The following is a 19,222-nucleotide window of genomic DNA, read 5'->3' on the forward strand; positions in this document are numbered from 1 at the left end:
TTTCCATCCATTCATTCACTCATCCATTCAACAAGTATTCGCTAGGGTGCAGGGCCTGTTCTGAGTGCTAGGGTAAGAATAGTGAAAAGAAAACAAGATCCATTGCCTCAAGAAGCTGTTGGTCTAGTGACGGGAGATGGTCAAAAACTAGAAAACAAGTAAATAAATAATTTCAGATAGTGATCATAACTAAAATAAATACTCTAATGGATCTCAGGTATGTCTTTTAAGTACACAGAATGATAAATGGATTCTAGGTATGTCTTTTACAGTTTGGACATGGGCATGGTAGAAAGACACGTATCAAGGATTTTATCTTGAGCACTTAGAAGGATGGTAATACCATTTTCTGAAATGGAGCAAACGCCTTTGGAGGGATAGAGGAAAGAGAGAACCAACGATTCTCTTAACTTTGAGATGTTACCATAGGTGCTTAGGAGTGAAACCAGGGATAGGGTTCCAGTCTGGTGAGTCATCGGCCTACAGGTAGTCTTCAAGTCAGTGGGCCTGGGAACTACCAGCTGCGGAGAAGACCAAGGACAGAGAGTTTAGAGGGCCAATAGATTAAGACAAAGGACCAACATACTTTCTTAAGGCATAAGCTGCTATATAGATTGCAAACATAAGTGATTAATACGTGTCAGACATTTAAATACGTACATTCCCGGACTTGAGAAACTTGTTATTCAATAGTGGAAATAGAAATAAATGGATAATTTCAGTATAGCATGTTAAGTATTTTTTTGTTGTTTGTTTTAGGGAATGGGTTGTCTCGTCCTCATGTATTAATCTAATACACATGTATATACAACTGCCTTAGATGTAGGTATAGATACAGATAGATATAGCAGTTCTGATCATATCCTGCTCTCCATTTATTCACAAATATATATTAGAGTATAATCTATTCCAGGCACTGTTCTAGGTTCTAGAAATACAATTGTGAAATTATGTGATTACCGGCATTATGTTTTAGTGGGGAAAATAGATATTTAACAAATAATCACAGAAATAATTGAAATTACAACTGTGCTAAGAGAGATAAAGGGTGAACACAAGGCTTTCTTAAAGGCTGAAGCTGGCCTAGTCAGACTAAGAAGTACCATTTTAAGCCTAGGCCTGCAGGATGGCTGGTGGAAATTCAGGAAGTCAGAGCCAAGAAGAGCAAGGAAGGGGAACAGCCTATGCAAAGGCACGTAGCTGAGAAGAAACTTAAGAAAACAGCATGACCAGAAAGCCATGAAGGAAGCAGGAACACTCCTCATCTCCATCACAAGACCCAAAAGAATATTGTGAGACTGCAAACAAAAAAGAATTCCGGGGATCAGTATCTGAGGAAATCAGAAACTGTTTGGAATTCCAGTGAATGGTTCCGGAAGTTGACCATAAATAGGAACCCATGTCTGGGGTAGTTCCTGGTGAACATTGGCTTTTAGAGGTGAGGATGGCGCCTGCCAGCTTTGGAGAGCAACACATTTCAGGATCCCTTGTGTACTGCTCTCATAACATCGATCACTTCTTTTTAGAATAATTCCCATAACTAGGTTGAAAACTCACCTTTGAAACTTGTGCATGCCTAACATAATGCTTTGCTCCCATTAGACAATCAAATGATGAATTGTTTAATTCAAGTGAGCAGTTTTATGGTCACCTGGGGCAACAGTCCTGACTAAGAGTAACATAGTGGGCAATTCGTATTTGAGGTCTCATTTGGAGCAGACAAGTCCATAGAGACAAAAAGTAGATTGGTCTACTCCCTTGGGCTTTGGGAGGGGTGGGAGGGAAATGGGGAGTGACTGCCCGTGGGTACCGGGTTTCTTTTTGGGCTGATGAAAAATTTAGAAAATTGATTGTGGTGATGGTTGTAGCTCTGAATAGCACTGAACACTTTATATGGATAAATGGTGTGGTATGTGAATTATATCTCAATAAAGCTGCTTTAAAAAGGAATGGGAAAGGCCGGAGGATTTGCCAGGGGAATTTCTATGATGTATTGTTATTTTATATCTGAAGCTCTTAAAAAGCTTTGAGAGTCACTTAAGAATCAGGAGGGCCCAGAATCCTGAACCCTACCAGGTTCTCCTTTGAGCTGTTCTCCTTAAACCTTGTTACTTGCCCAGACAGTATATGTTACCAAAAAATTGAGAAGAATAAATGGTCTCAGTTCCCATTGCCTGCAAATCTTGGTTGGATACGTTACTGGGACGGTTAGAGCAGTGGTGTAACTTGACATCATTGGCGTGGGAAGGAGGGAAGAGGCATGATGGAAGCCTCCATAGATGACCTCAGACTGCAGCCCTCCAAAAGGTGTATGTCAGTTGTGAATCTGTGGTTATCAATTATTCTGGAAGGAGGTTCTTTTATCACAGTCTCAGAGAAATCTATTGCACCCCTCCCCAAAGAAAAAAGAGGTAAGCTTTAAAATTTTGAAATAGAAAATGCAGACTTTAAAAAGAATACCACTTCCTAATTTAAAATAATTTTGTTTCACTGGTTGGGAAAGGAGGAGTGGAGAGAGGACAGGAAAAGGAAAGAGAGAGAGAGAGAACACTAATTCCTGATTTCTGAAAGGAGGAAGCAGCATTTCCTAAGGTGTAGTCTAAATTAGACTCAGTAGAGCAGGAAGGACTGATTGAATCTGCTTGTTCTCTCTTCCTGTAATCATTTTAGGAAAGGGTATGGTTTATAAGAATAAGCGTCAACTCTGATGAAGCAAATGAGATGAATGAGAAAGCCATACTTCATCTAAACACTGCAAATCAATGTTATCCCTCCTCACCCTCTCATTGAAGACGCCTGCCACATGAATGATTCATGGTGAGCCATCAACTCAGCACAGTCACTCTGCTAGAACACCAAGGGTTTGCTTACACATAATTACTCAGAACTGAGTAGGAGGAAATCCCTGTCTTGGATCATGGGAGATAATGGAATTCCAACTAAGGATGCCCTTGGCAAAGTAGAAGGACTTTCCCTTGGACCTTTGAAATCCTTAATGAGTTGAATCATGTCAAGTAACAAAATAAACAAGGATGGGAAACATCAGTTGGGTTTGGTCCAAAGTCTAGCCTGCTTAAGACTGGGCTTCCCCCATCACTGCTTAAACATAATACAGTTTTCTATCAGCCAAGCCTGCGGTTTCATTTCATTTTTTTTTTTTTTTCTTAAATCAGATTTCAAAAGCCAGACACTAGCTGATGGTAATTAGTAGGCTGAATTAGTAGGTTGAAGTTTATTCTTACCATTCTTTCCAGGCATGCATAATTTTTGTGAAGAGAAAAGAAAATCCAATTATCCCCAAATCCAGCCAGTGTGGCTCATCTGCTCTTGTGTTAGATCTTTAGAAATGGTTCTTAACAATTGAAAGGAAGACCTATGATATTTGAGAACAGTGTCTTGTAACCTCATTTATAATATTAAGGAATAAAAGCTCAGTCTTGCGATCATTTCCATCCCTCTTCACGAAAATCTGACACAAGAAATATCGATTCTATAAAACGTGTGACATAGAGGCTTGTTCATATCGTAAGGAATTTACTGGTGATTTTATTTCTAAATTCCCTCTTACATTTTAAACAATTCCCTTAAAAGTGCTTGACTTGAAATTTTCCAGGACCACTTACACAATGCAAACTAGAAACATCTGATATAATGTTGAAGGACTCAGATTTTTCACATCAGGGAAGGTAGGAATTTATACTCAACTTTGCAAAGGTTGGGTCTATGACAAAAGATTCAGTCAATCAAATAATCTCACTAATGAAATTCCTTCTTGAAATGCTGGTTAATTTTGGAAACTTCACTGATCTTTGAGTTCCTGCAAAGACTTTAGTATTACGAAAGTAAATATTAAACAAAATTTTGGTAATAAAATATACCCTTTATCATTTGGATTAATATTGTTTAGGTCATATTTTTCTTCTACCCATATTTATATCTAAGGAATAAATATGGTATGGAAGGCAAACCGTATCCAAGCTGCTTTTTTTTTCTTTTATCATTTTTTGCTCAAGAAAATTTTCTTATTCCAAACAGTGAAAACTAAGAAAAGAAAACTAATTGAAAAAAATTCCAGTTTACATTTTTAAATGAGCCTGTATCGAACCCGTGTGACAAAACCATTAGTTCAAGGACAATTTGCGTATATAATTGATCTTCATCACCCACCTTGTTTCTGAATAGATATATTGTTGGGTTCAAATAACTTCATGTCACAGACAAGCAGAAGGACAATCCCAAGATGGCAAGACCCTCTTTAGCTTCAGGGAATTTTTTTTTTTATTTTACTAAATTTGTGGCAAGACATTGATTATGGACAGAATTTTACAGTCATAAAAGCTTTTTTCTTGTCTGGATAATAGTTTGATCATACTATGTTTCTACTAAAGGACTTCTAAAAGACTCTGTGGGAGCAGAAATGGGAATAAGACACAACCTCTGTTTTTAGGAAATCACAGTTTAGCGTAGAACGTGGACATGTTAACATACGTGTGAAATAACACATTGTAGTAAGGGCATTCGAGATTTAATTAAGGAAGAGATTTATTTAAGGGAAAAACATAACCAGAAGAGATAATAGTTGATTGGAACCTTGAAGGATAGGCAAGAGTCTACCATAAGAATTTGAATTTTGTCTGGTAAGTTTATTAATGTATATTACAAGCCTTCAAACATAATTATTAAATGAAGAGCTAAGAAGATGCTGTGCTGCTTTTCTCCCCCCGACTCATTTGTCTTCCCTAGTTTTCTTTTTTACAACAGCCTTATGAAGTTCCTAAGGCTACTAGTGCTTTACAAATAAAATACAGACCCGAACGAAGCTGATCCAGTAAGCAGAAGATATGAAACTGTATTCATTCTTCTGATTCTAAGGTCTTTGTTCTTTCTACTCTGCCTTCCTACTCCCTCACCCTTCTTTTGAACTTCCTGACCGTTCCTATCACAAGGTGAACTCAGAACAGATACCCAGCAACAATTACTTATTGATAAACAGAGGCATATAGTTTTGATGCCAAAAAAATTCTTTTTATTGGAGTAGAGTTGCTTTACACTGCTGTGTCAGTTTCTGCTGTACGGCAAACTGAATCATCCATACATAAATATATATCCCCTCTTTTTTGGATTTCCCTCCCATTTAGGTCACCACAGAGCACCGAGTAGAGTTCCCTGTGCTATACAGTAGGTTCTCATTAGTTATCTATTTTATACATATGATGCCAAAGTTTTAAAAAATTAATTAATTAATTAATTAATTTTTGGCTGCGTTGGGTCTTTGTTGCTGCGCACGGGCTTCCTCTAGCTGCGGTGAGAGGGGGCTACTCTTTGTTGCGGTGTGCAGGCTTCTCATTGCGGTGGCTTCTCTTGTTGCGGAGCACAGGCTCTAGGCACTCGGGCTTCAGTAGTTGTGGCTCGCGGGCTCTAGAGCGCAGGCTCAGTAGTTGTGGCGCACGGGCTTAGTTGCTCTGCAGATGTGGGATCTTCCTGGACCAAGGCTCAAACCCATGTCCCCTGCATTGACAGGCTGATTCTTAACCACTGTGCCATCAGGGAAGCCCTGATGCCAAAATTTTAATACAGATTTTCCAAACACTCCAACAGCCTCTAAACTGGGCCTTTATCCCTCTTAAATACTTCCTCAATCAGGGCTAAATTGCTTGCTTGTATGAAAACAGAAGCATGTAAACTTTAAGCAGCCAACAGTGCCCCTTGTTGAAGAATCTCGCCCTGAGCTCTTGTCAGAGGAACGTTAGAAGCTGGAAGGAGAGGAGTGTCCACAGCCCTGTAGGAATTTCTCAGATGTCACTTATCTCAACGACGAATACTCTCAATGACCCTGTAAGGTTTCTCTGCAGCCCTAGCTCAGGGTGTGGGAACTTCTGGTTGCCCACATGCTTACTTTCCAAGGTTCCAGGTCACAGCAGGGATTCTAATTTCCATGACTGCATTCATGCGTCCGTTGAATTACTCCTTTCCAGAAGGAACTGAAAATTTTTGATTCATTGTCAAGGTTTCCCAGGTGTTTGTATTTGAGCACACACCTACGGTTAGTTGACTGGCAAGAAGGGGGGTGGTGACTGGGGAGAAATTCTCTGCTTTGAATTCTTGCTTCCCTTTCAAAGATATTCCTAGAACACTCCATTGACCCTTTGTGCTTGGGACGATGAAAGACATTCCTGGGTGGGCTGGTGTATTTTACACGATGTTCTCAGATGCTTTCCATGAATGACTCAGGCAAGTGTAAGCTGCACAGAATTCCGGTGCAGAGGAAGGGAGAGAGCGGTACTCTGCTCAACCACAGGTGTTCTCCTTCTGAGCAAGCTGAGTAATGCTGTGCTGAAGGTGACTTGTCCAAGGAGAAGCCAGGGAGTAGGAGTCAGGCTCTCTGACTTTAAACGTCAACATAAATGGAACAAATATGGGCAGGTGATTTAACTTCTTTGGGGCTCATTTTCTAATCTGTGAAGCAAGAAAATGAATACCTATTTGCTCATTTGTAGTGATGGGAAAGGTTAGGTGCAAAACCAGGTTGACCAGTATTTACTGACTGTTTGGTGAAAGAAGAGTGGCTGAAAATACTTGCAGTCATTAGAAAAGGTGCCTGAAGGAAAAAGAGATTGTTCAACCCATGTTTCGTGTCTGGTACTAGGGATATGGTAGTACCATACTACACTATGGTAGTGCCAGACACACAAAAATATGGCAAGATGTGCTCTTGCCCTCAAGGGCTCACATGGTAATTTAAGAGATAGACATTGAATAATTAACTGTGCATTTAATTATACAATTAAATTCGTGATAAGTACCACAAAGAGGATTATGGTATTAATATATGAGAATAGAAGAAGACTTAGTCTAGTCTCAAGAAGCTGTTCTATATGGGAGCGACATTTAAGTTGAATTATGAAAGATGAAAGGTAAAGAGGGAGGTGGCAAAGATGTGGGAGGTGCTTTTAGGAAGAAGAGGCACTGCATATGCAAAGGTTTGTGAGGCAGGAAGGCACATGGCAGGAATGTGGAATTGAAAGCAGGCCTTTGGGGCAAGAACAAAAAGAAGGAGGGATGGGAGAGTGGTACCAGATAAGGCTGAGAGCTAGGTGGGAACCAGTCCAAACAGGGCCTTGTGGGACAAGGTAAGGATTTGGAATGTTTATCTTTAGAAAAATGGGAAGCCTTTACAACCTACAGATCAGAGAAAACAATTGCAAACCATATCTTTGATAAAGGGTTCATTTCCAAATATATAAGGAACTCCTACAACTCAGTAGTAAAAAAATGAATAAACTAATTAAAAAATAGACTTGAACAGATCTTTCCCCAACGAAGACAAACACATAGCCAACAGGTATATGAAAAGCTGCTCGGTGCCACTGATCATCAGGGAAATGCAAATCAATACCACAGTGAGGTATTATTTCACACGTTAAGGTGGCCATTATGAAAAAAAAAAAAAGACAAGTGACAGTGAGGATGTGGAGAAATTGGAACGCCTGTACTCTGCTGGTGGGAATGCAAAATAGAGCAGCCACTATGCAAAACAGAATTGAGGTTCCTCAAAAAATTAAAAATAGAATTACCATATGATCCAGCAATCCCACTTCTGGGCATTAATCCAAAAGAAATGAAATTAGGATCTCCAGGAGATATTAGCACTCTCACGTTCATTGCAGCACTATTCACGGTAGTCAAGATGTAGAAACAACCTAAATGTCCAACTACAGATGAATGGATAAAGAAAATGTGGTATGTACATACAGTGGAACATTATTCAGCCTTATAAAAGAAGGAAGTCTTGTAATATGTGGCAACTTGGACAAATCTTGATGACATTACGCTAAGTGACATAAGCCTGTCACAGAAGGACAAACACTGTATGATTCCACTTATATGAGGAATCTAAGACAGTCAAACATACAGGAGTAGAGAGCAGGATGGTGGTTGCCAAGGGGTAGGGAGAGGAGACAATGGGAAGTTGTCGTTCAATAGGTATAAAGCTCAGTTATGCAAGATGAGTAAAGCTTAGAGATCTACTGTACAGCATTGTGCCTGTAACTAGCAATACCGTGTTGTACACTTAAAAATCTGGTAAGAGAGTAAATCTCATGTTAAATATTCTTACCACAGTAAAATTTAAAAGAAAGAAAAAAATAAAGAAAAATGGGAAGTCTTTAAAGGGTTTTAGTGAGAATGACATAATCAGATGTTTTTAATCACACTGAATTCATGCTGGAGAATGAATTACTGAGGTGTGAATGCACGAAGGGAAGCCAGAAAGGATATTTTGAAAAAGAGACTTTCAGTTCCTTCCTGCTATGGAACGGGAATCCAGTGCCGCCATTCTGGTGCCTTTTTTCAGGCTTGACCTCTTGAGTAGATTCTGAAATTTTTGTTCTCCTCTTTCACACCCATAAGACTTTATTTTCTTATATTCTATTCTTTCCAAACCTCTGTATGGTAAAGAAAATATGATTACTTCTTGATATGATCTTGATGGGAGATACACTAACCTTCCCAAGTAATGTAGCTGAATTCTAACAGTGCTGTTATTATCTTTCCTGATCATCGCACATTTATGAAGCAAATATAACCTATAAAGAAAAGTCAAGGATAGATAAATAGATGATAGATAGATCGATCATATCAATTAATATGCTTTTAGCTGCAAGAAACAGAAATCCCACATAATAAGAAGGCTTAGGGCAGGGTAGCTCTAGGTTGGTTCATTTGAAGACTCATCATTATTTCAGGGATCTAATTGTTTTTCTTTTTGTATTCTACTGTTCTCAAGCTCTCTTGATGGTGCAGAGCTAGACGTAGCACTATTACTAGCATACCCTATCATTCCAGATCCAGAAAAAGGGTTCATCTCTTCCAGATGTATCTTTCTGAGAGAAAAGAAATCTTCCTCAGAAGCCTCCGCTGACTTTATTCATGTCTTATACTAAATCATTCACAGGGGAATGGGATTATTATGCATTTCAACTATTAACTAAATTATCTTAAACTTATTAAAATTCTCATCCTAGGACTGGAATTGAAGGCAGGTTTTCCTGAAGCAAGAGGCTTTCGTGGTCCCTCGATACAATTAGGATCTCTTATCAAGGGAAAATGGTTGTTGGTGTCTAGAACATCAATAGTGACAGCCTCACACATAAAAATTAAAGGTAAATCACAGAACAATTGAGCAAATGAAGGATCTCAAAGTGTTGTCTTCAGAACTGCAGCATTAGCAACACCCGAGAGCTTGTTAGAAATGCAACTTCTCCAACCTATTCAGGGCCTGCTGAAGCAGAATGGATGGCCATGGGCCCAACAGTCTGTGTTTTAAAAAGCTTACAAGGATGGACTTCCCTGGTGGCGCAGTGGTGAAGAATCCGCCTGCCAATGCAGGGGACACGGGTTCGAGCCCTTGTCCAGGAAGATCCCACATGCCGCGGAGCAACTAAGCCCGTGTGCCACAACTACTGAGCCTGTGCTCTAGAACCTGTGAGCCACAACTACTGAGCCTGCATGCCACAACTACTGAAGCCCACGCGCCTAGAGCCCGTGCTCTGCAGCAAGAGAAGCCACTGCAATAAGAAGCCTGCACACCACAATGAAGAGTAGCCCCCTCTCGCTGCAACTAGAGAAAGCCCGCACGCAGCATGGAAGACTCAACGCAGCCAAAAATAAATTAATTAAATAAATAAATTTTTTTAAAAACTATAAAAAAAAAAAGCTTACAAGGGATGCACAGAAAAGTTTGAGAAGCACTGCTATAGAATTAGAGAACATGTTAGAAGGTTGTGTCACCCACAAATTGGCACTTGCCATTGGCACTTGCCATCTACCTCTACAAGGTTTAAATTATGAGCCACTGCAGCTGCTGACCTTCAACACCCCCTGAAAGGAGTTCAGGGTGGAGATCAGACATGAGGCACTCTGTGCTCTGGAAAAAACTGGCAGAACAGGTCTTCAGATAGATATTTTCAGGACATGATTTTATGAGCCCAATTCTTGCATCTCCTCATATCTAGAAAAGCACTAAAATCCTTCATGGTGACGACTGCTCCTTGTGACTAGCAGAAACCTTCTGCAAAAAATGTGTGTTTGATTTTATGTACTCCCCCTTCAGCATCACATATATACTAACCTTCCCCCCTACTTCTTTAGAGCAGTTTCTCAGAGCTATCTGAAATGCCATCTCTCGGGCTATAGTCCTCATTTTGTCCCAAATAAAACTTAACTCACAACTCTCACATTGTGCATTTTTTTCAGTCGACAGTTGAATGACACCAAGCAAGGAGTTGAAAATATCAGGCAGGGGTGTGGGAGAGAGATCAGGCCTGGAAAATGTGACAGGCCAATGAAAACACAGGCCTTACTTCATACCTCGTAAAGGAGACATTTTGCAAGAAAGCCATTTACCATCCTCTAAATCATATTACCTTTCTTATCTACCGGTTGAACCCATCCTGACTGCTGGAATAAGACAAATGGGTAAAGCTAAGAAAATATCCTGCAAAAACTATATGAAAAGGAAAGTATAATAAATAATTCATTGGGAACAGTGCCCAGGCATAAAAGAATTTGCGTAAGTTTAGAATTTGGGAAATTGATCGTGATTTCTGGAACATAAATATGGAAATGAAGACACAGAATGGTTGGAAGACATGCTATTGTACAGATCCAGAATAACAATTATAGGTTCTTTTTCTGGACATTTCCAGAATGATGATCAACGAAGAACACTTGATACGGCTGCAAACAGCCAGCAAATAAATCTATATAGAGATTTATATTCTAAATGGGAAATACTTTTGTGAAACTGAAATGTGGGGAAGGGATAGAAGTTTTCCTGTCTATTCTTTGCTTCTAGGAGTACATGTGGAAGCTACACATCTGCTCCGGATGTTGCTCAAAGAAACGTGGAAGCCTGGTTTGTAGCAGGTTGAAGTGTTTTAAACATGAAGTGCAGGAAATAATAGCACAGTTACCATCACGAAGGCCATCCTAGGCCAGTCACGTGGAAAAGAAATCCAAGGGCCTCAGCTGCCTGGGCAGATCCCAGCGCCGTGGCCCACTGCATCTAACCACAAAAGGCCAGCTTCGGAAGACAGGAAAGGGGAAAAGCAGGGTTCACAAGGGGATTGTTAATACTTCCAAGGTAAAAGAAAAACTAGCCAGGCTTCACGTAACAAGAACAATCATTTCCCAAAAGTGCCTGGGCTAACTTCAACTCTATGTGAAGTGTACTGTACAAAATTAGTTTGCATATTATTTGATGTTCTCTCTGGCTTTCTTTTTTTTTGTTTTTTTTTGCGGGGGGCGGGTTCAAGTAAAAGGCTTTTAATGAAGGTTTTAGAATTGAAGAGCTCCACGTTTAGGATGTATCATCTAACACCTCAATGTTCAGAAAGCCTGACTAAAAGAAACCAAACCAAAAGCAACCCACTCAGCATTAACATACAACTCTTTTCTTTTAGTTGAATTTTACTTTAATATAGAATGAAAACAAAAACAAAAGCCCAAAACCCTAATAGGTTAAAACAAGTCAAACAACCATTCTACACAAATAAAACCTTCACAAAGGTCAGCCGAAGTAATCTAGAGCTAAAACTGAATTGTGCAGATTTTCAATGAAGTCACCAGTCATGTAACATAAACAAATTATTTACACACTTGCAAGCCCTCTAAGAGATGTGCCTCAAGAAGCATTAACCTTTGTTTTTTTCATGTGCCATCCTGAAGACTTGCACATTTTATTTATCAGATAATTTAACATTTTTAATAGAGTGCGTTCTCTACCAAGTGGTAATGCTTTGGTACTATTCATACATGATTGCATATCCTAAAGATTTGACATTTCCCTGAGAGGAACTTTGATTCTGCTTTAGAAGTGTCATATAAATTAAAAACTTTATCAAATACCAATATGGAGGGAGGTGACACACGATGCAACATATGCAGTCAAGTTAGCTCTGTATATTTAGAAATTACTCCTTCAAGATATTCACACTAGAGAGCTTAGTCTGTCCTGCTTAATATTCAGTAGTACAGGTCTGAATCATCAGAACCTTGGCAACACCTTAATATTTCAAAGTTATTAACAACTATCTCTAGGGGCAAGTCTGTGTTTACTGAGTTATGACAAATTTATTATAAAGAAGGAAAACAAGTGTAGCCAGCCATCTTAAAAAATGTCCCAACCACTGCTTCTCAATATAAAAAGACTAAAACTACATATATTTGTCATACAACAAATCTCATCTCTGTCCCCTGAAATTCCCCTAATTTCATTCATTAGAAGGGGATTTTAAAAAAAGACTTAAAGAGCACCTTACAGCAGCATTCAGCTTTCCTATGAAATAACTCAGCATCTTAAATATTATGTACACTTCGTTTTTTCTTTTAGTAATCTAGATACTGGCTTCAGAGTTTGTGGAACTGGAGGGAAAACAACACACTCAAAACTACTCTAGGAATCTTCCTTTGGCAGAATAGTAGGTATACAAGTTAAAAAATAGGAGGGTCATTTTGTTGCTTTGTTTTCCAAAATTTAAATCGTTTTTTGTTCCCCTTCTACATAAACCTCAGTCACCACTCCTGAGTGGAGATGGGCAGAGGCTCTGGCCCCTGCTCCACCGGCTTCCCAGCAGCTGCTTTCTTATTGCTGCAGCAAGGCTTGAATAGATGTATGTCAACAAGGACTTCCCCCAAACGGCCTTTATAGATAGTGCCACAGCGTATTTTCTGTCTTTTCTAGTACGTGAGATCTAAAAAGGAAAACACTGGCGTTCTGTTAGAGCCAGAAGCCATCTCTGTATCTGAGCCATCATCTGACTGGTTACTATGACAAGGAGATTGAGCTGGAGAGGCACCTAAGGTGGTACTGTGAGCGTCAGAATGGTGACGTTTAAATTCCTTCTGCAGTTGACTGATCTGGTTGCTTTTTATCTTGTTTCCAGATAGAGTTTTCACTTTCTTTGGTTTCCGTGTAGTCTTTAGACTGGGTCCTGCCCTTGCATCTACCACATGATTCCAGTTTTTTTTTTTTTTTTTTTTTTTTTTGATCCTGCTGGCAATTTCTTCCATCTTTTCACAAGCAGGACACTGGCATTACAGATGTCTCCTGAGCGAGTCTCATGTAACCCAAAACAGCTCTGTAAGTCCTTTTCATAGCGTTAACTGTCAGCGAATCGAGAACTGGAGGATTTAGCTCTGCAAATATAGCAGCCCTCTATACTTCCCTACACCTTTGGCTTGTGAAAACCAAACATCATTTCTTCTGGGCAATAGTCTTAGTATGCTTTGAAGGACACCAATAGTCCCTCCAATGTAATAACTTCCCCAATTCCACTTTCTAGATTCCTTCTGGGTAGTAAAGTGTTTCTTATATTCAGAAATACCTTTCAAAACTCAAAATGCCACTGGATGGACCCCTGGGCGCGCGACGACGGAGACAGAGGCACCCAAACAGCAAAGAGAACAGCTCCCGGCGGCTCGGGGGGTAAACGCAGCATCTGGGGTGGGAGGGAGAGTTCCGGCGGAGAGCTGCCCTCCGGGGCGGGCCGGGGCGGGGTGGCCGGAGGGAAGCGCGTCCCGAGCCGCCGCCTCCCTGCCCTGCGCCTGGCCCTCTTCTTAAGCTGCGGTTCTCAGATTTGAGTGTGCATCACCGGGAGGGTCTAAACAAAAGCCCAGCTTCCGATCCAAGGAGGTCCACAGAGGTGCCTGAGAATTTCATTCTTAACAAGTTAGGCTATTGGTTCAGAACCACACATAGAAAACCACTGAAATACTATTTAAGATTCTTGAAGTTAAACTATTTTTTTGTTTTTTTGTATTTTCCACTTCTCCTTTGATATCCCATCACACACACACACACACACACACACCATAAGACCTAGAAATTTTTCCATAGTGTAGTCCAGGAATCTTGTGATAATTGATGGCTTAAAATAGCTAGTGTAACACCAGCTCTGTTACCCCTCATGCCGACCACCCAGTATACTTATAACATTAGAAGGGCAAAGAAGGAAGGCCTACAGGTGTGATGATTCTTTTTTGTTTACCAAACAAAGGAATGGGAGCGTCTTAAAATTCAAGCTAGAACATAGGTATTCTACTAGGAAGCAAATAAGGAAAGAAAGACAAGCCGTAACCAAAAATTAGTTTTTTGGTAGTTTTAGAGAATAGCATGCAACTCTAACAGAGAAATTGGATACATGATGTCCTGGAAATAAAACTGACTAATAATACATTAGAATTGGAACAAGCTGTGAGACCTAACGTTTATCAATATTTCAAAAAGGATAATCAATTTTACCAAAGACAGCTGAAGCTGGGCTAACTGAAAAAAGGGGGACTAGGGTATGAGGTTAGAGTCATTTTCTAATGTTTTCATTTGGAAGAAAAACATAGTTCACGAACTATGTGTGTGAAGATTAGTATTGCAGAGTAATTTTAAGTTTTAAAATGTATATACATTTTTGAAAATAAAATTTATTTTATTCCAAGTATAAAAAGATGAATACAGCATTTTTGGAAAATTTTTGGAAAATTTAAAACTAAAATTTTAAAATGTTTACCCATATTCTCACCTTACAAATACAAGTTTTACTATCTGGCTGTATTTTAGTCTTTTTTCTAAGCATCACTTTTACATAATTTTTATACAAAATTGACACATAATTTTTACAGTGTTTCTTTTTCTAAATATTATAACGAATGTTTACCATTATTCAAATATTTCATTAGCATATTTAATGTCTAAATACACATTCATAAAGTATCACAATTTATTTAAATTTCCTTTATTGTCAAACACTTTGTTTCCCCCCCCTTTTTTCCCTATTGTAAATAGTACTACAATGAGTACATTTGTACATAAAACTCTCTCTGTATTTAAGATGATTTTTTTTTTTTTTTAAGATGATTTTTTTTTTGGATAGATTCCCAGGTTTAGGATTACTTGTCTCAGCCTTGGACATTTAAAAGACCCTTTCTACATGTTGTCAAATTATTTCCCAAAGAGGCTATAACACCTTTTTTCTCTTTCTCACTAGCAATACTCTATGTCCAGTATTGAGCACTCCGAAATTTTTTATCTCTGCCAATTTGATAAGAAAAAATTGTCTTGTTTCATTTTTATTTGCATCTCATTGTTTACTAATGAACTGAATCTTTTTCATGTTTGCTGATGAGAGACATTGTCTCTTGTATGCATTTCCTAACACTTAATTCAGTTAATTTTCAATTATATAAATATTTTCATATTTATTTATGAGAAAAAATGAGTATGGATTTTAAGAATTTTTAAGAATATAGATTTTTAAGAATTTAATAAAATAAAACCTGAAGATACATAAAACAATTTAGTTGGTGTTAGAGAACCGAGTATTATACACAGAAGAGCTTGTGGTTCCAATTTTCATCTTTGGAGCTCAGATTTCAGTACTGTTTGAGGAAAATAATTTCAAAGTGAAACAATTGTCACATTAGGATAACTATATGCCAGTGCACTTGAAATCTTCCCAGCCTAAGCATAACATCAAAGACGTGGCCGATTTAGAGACTGTCACCCTCAAATGGAAGAAGTTTGCTCCACATTAAATGGTTTATGTTCTTTCCTTATGATCAAACTATTAGGGGGAGAGGGTCTAAGTGTTCAGTGCAAACATCCTAAGTAACTGCCCCACCGTTTCCCAAACTCTTCACTGACCACAAGAATAAAAACATCTATCAATCCATTGCTTACTAAACACTGCCTGGAAGAAAGCAAGCTTGTTGATTTTGGTCGGTTTTCAAATTTCCTTTGCCTGTGGAAAGGTGACAGAAAGGGTGTCAAAAAGGCCAATGCAACACCTGGATATGAACTGCATCTGGAAACCACTTTTTTCAAGATTCACCCTTTGGAAGAAATACTTGGCCTTGGTCAATGGGGCAATTGATCTCTGGGGCTATTGACAAAAGCCATAAATGTATGCTCATTATTCTTGTTCTGTCAACAGCCTTTGACATTTCTATTTGGCCCATCATAGATCAGTCATGGGGAAATACAAGGTAAGTGACTGGCTTTCCCTTAAGTTCAGAAATTTAAAGTATCTTAGAAATCGAATTCTTTACAATTTAATACTTTTGCTTTAGGTCTTTCTCAAGAGGTGAAGCGTAGTTAATGCTCTACATACATGTCTATATGTAAATAGTAAATAAATATATAAATATATACTTATTTTTTATTTTACAAATAAATATATGTCTATATTTAGTGGAATTTTTTTTCTATTTAAGACAGTGCTGTGATGATGTTCTATATAACATTCTGTTTATTAACCTTTATTAGAAGACATTTATAAATTTTAGAAGAATAAAAATTTTGAACAACCAATCATGTACAACTTTAATGTCCATGCTTCTGAAATCTATTTTATTTGTATCAGTTCGCATCAATGATATTAAGTTTCCTTTAGAAAATGAGAGCAGTGCTGATAAGGAGAAAACAATTACTTCATAAAAAATACAAAGATGAAACTCTTCTAACATTTAAGCATCTATGTTCAGTATGGAAGTGTTTGTGTGTAGCTATCCTAACTTTCCTGTCTCCTTTTCCTGCATGTCCAGTAGAGCGTATACAAAAAATTTAAAATACGAATTCCCAATTTCCCACATCTCCTTTGGGTGCCCCTTCTGCCAGCACTCCTCTTCGATGTGGATCGTCTCCAGGGAATTTTAATGGCTTTTGTTTCCAAAAGTCTATGCCCCTAAGGCAGTAGCTCTCCATGAAGGGCAAATGCACCAGGGCCATTTTGGCAAGGTCTGGAGATAATTCTCAGTTTCCACAATGCGGGTGCTACTGGCATCTCGTGAGTAGAGGCCAGGGATGTGGCTGAACATCTCACAGTGAACAGGACAGCTCTCCACACCCCCCAACAAAATATCCAGCCCCCAAAGTCAATAGTGCACCAGTTGAGAAACCCAGTGCTTGAGCAACAGTCAGGACTCTGTGCAAGGACAAAACAAATGTGAGGAATATTATAAGACAGTTGATCTCTCCCCTGCTACAGAAGATGATTCATTTGGATGAGAAAGAAGACAGGATGGATGGGAGGAAGCAAGTTGAACAGAGATAACCTTGGGGTCCCAGAGAGAGACATATGCTTCCTCCACCTCCATTCCCTGCCTCCGAGGTTGGGTCTCAGGAAGATAGGGGATGGCTGTGTGTTTGGTGTAGGCAGATGGGACCATAAGGAAATGACAATTCCTATGCCTCAGCACAGAAGCAGCAGAAAGTGTGGTTCCCTTGGCTGGGCTTGGAAGAAGCATAGAGAATGCCACTTCTGAATGAGACTTGAGCATGGGAACAAGAGACGCCTCAGCGGCTACCACGTGGGCCAATGACTGAGGCCCAGATGCGATGATGGATATCTTAGCAGAGGTCAGTCTTGTACCCCTCTAAAGTCCCTGGAACACAGATACGACCCTGGAAAAGTGGGGGAACCCAAACTGACTAGCCCTCCACCCCAATAAGAGAAGCTGAAAAATGAAACGGATTTAAATTTTTATGTTACACGTACAAGTTGCACGTCAGACATTGTGGTCCATGATCACTACATGCTGCAAGTGGAAGTTCCATTCCAAATTACTCAGATGATTGGAGATATATAAGTTTAACTCAACTAATTTAACTGAAAGCAATCCTCCTTTTCATTTTGTTGTATTGAGTCAGAATAGGTATTACTAACCATTCAACATGATATTGGTGTTTGATTCTGAGATCCCCACCTCTTCCATTACCAAAAGTGTTTTAGAATTTTACTCTGTGTTTGTGTATCAGGCCCAGTGACACAACTGAAGACAGTCTGGCAGGTTTAAAACCAGGGCTAGCTTAGTATAACTACCTGGTTCAAACCCATTTCACATATTGAATTGCTATAATTTTAAGGAGAGTTTAATTTAAAAAAAAATCATTATCTGGTATGACAAATGTAGTTTTGTGGTATTTGATGTGGCTCATTTTTTTTAAATGTAAGATTATGTAACAAGCTGTCACTGACACCTCTGTTAACTAAAGCCAGTATTATCTTTCAAGGGTGTCACTGTTCTATTGATATGAGTCTCCACCCAGAAACCTAGGAAATTTACCCAACTATTCATCAAGAATTCTGGACACCATTATCAAAGGAACAGGACACGTGTTGGCAGAGGACACAACACCCTCTGCTGCCAGTTCCGGCAACGATCCAATGTTTGTGCACCAACCCCCAGCCAGAGGAAGGCTTTGTTCCTATAGCACATCTACTACATTGTCCCCTTTGGATGCAAGCTGGTCTTCTCCCTCTGCTAGTAAGCAATCTGTTTATTTGCTTTTGCCAAATCATTTGGTGTCCTTACCTCTCATTGGAAACTAGATGTTAAGATGAGAACCTGGGAATTCGCCTTCCTCAGTGAAGACAATTATTTATTAGACAATCCTTGACAGCATACTCTTCTGCCATAGCAGCAAGTTGACTTGGGGATAACTGACACTGATACGCACCCTACTTTCCTTCCAGCAAATCTACATCTGCATTGGGTATCCTTTGCCAAAGCATCACCGCTTAAGGCTATCTATTTATTTACATTGATAATGCCTCCATTTATTTTTTGAGGCTCTGGGACATATTACACAAATTCAATAATAAAAACATTGCCCTGATATAAAGACATTTCTTGGAGTCCAGAAATAACAAGTTCAATCAGCGCTCAAAGTTACATAAAAGCATTTCTAATCTAAAGTCAATCTCCTCTCCTCTACACAGTCTGGAACTACTGGAAATGTGCCATGGTTTCTTCTCCTCTTGGGTTATATAGAAGTTGCTTTACTGTTTATTCTGGAACTGTTTATGGGAACATCTCTGACATGTCAAAGTGAAAGAGATTAGAGTGATTCCTGATCTGCATAGAACTTTATCTAGCATTACCCTTGGAACTTACTGAAATCTTATACCAGTTGGAGTCACCATAATTTTACAAAAGTGATATCACTGTAAAATGTCGTTTGTAGAAGAAAAGAAAGTCAGAAGGGTCTTAAATAGATTCTCAGGAGAAATGTTATGGTATAGAGGAGATGTATTGAGCAGAAGCTTCATAATTGTCTTCATATTTATGGAAAGTTATCATAGTTAAAGTACTTATATTATCCTTCATCTATGAAGAAAACACCAGGGAGGGGAAAGCCAGAATTTATGAGTAAGAAAAAATGGTACCA

The 19,222-nt window shown here is 39.0% G+C and overlaps 1 protein-coding gene and 1 pseudogene across 2 annotated transcripts in view; both read right to left on the reverse strand.

The window, feature by feature from the left end:
- LOC309647474 (uncharacterized protein) overlaps positions 1 to 19,222 on the reverse strand; it is a 191,516-nt gene that overhangs the window by 23,137 nt on the left and 149,157 nt on the right. The window lies entirely within an intron of this gene.
- On the reverse strand, positions 5,265 to 13,434 carry LOC309647600 (SIN3-HDAC complex-associated factor pseudogene; annotated as a pseudogene). The gene has a single exon. The product of its transcript is annotated as an SIN3-HDAC complex-associated factor pseudogene (transcript).

The sequence above is a fragment of the Balaenoptera physalus genome (assembly GCF_965194825.1).
Source record: "Balaenoptera physalus genome assembly, chromosome: 18".
Classification (NCBI taxonomy): domain Eukaryota; kingdom Metazoa; phylum Chordata; class Mammalia; order Artiodactyla; family Balaenopteridae; genus Balaenoptera; species Balaenoptera physalus.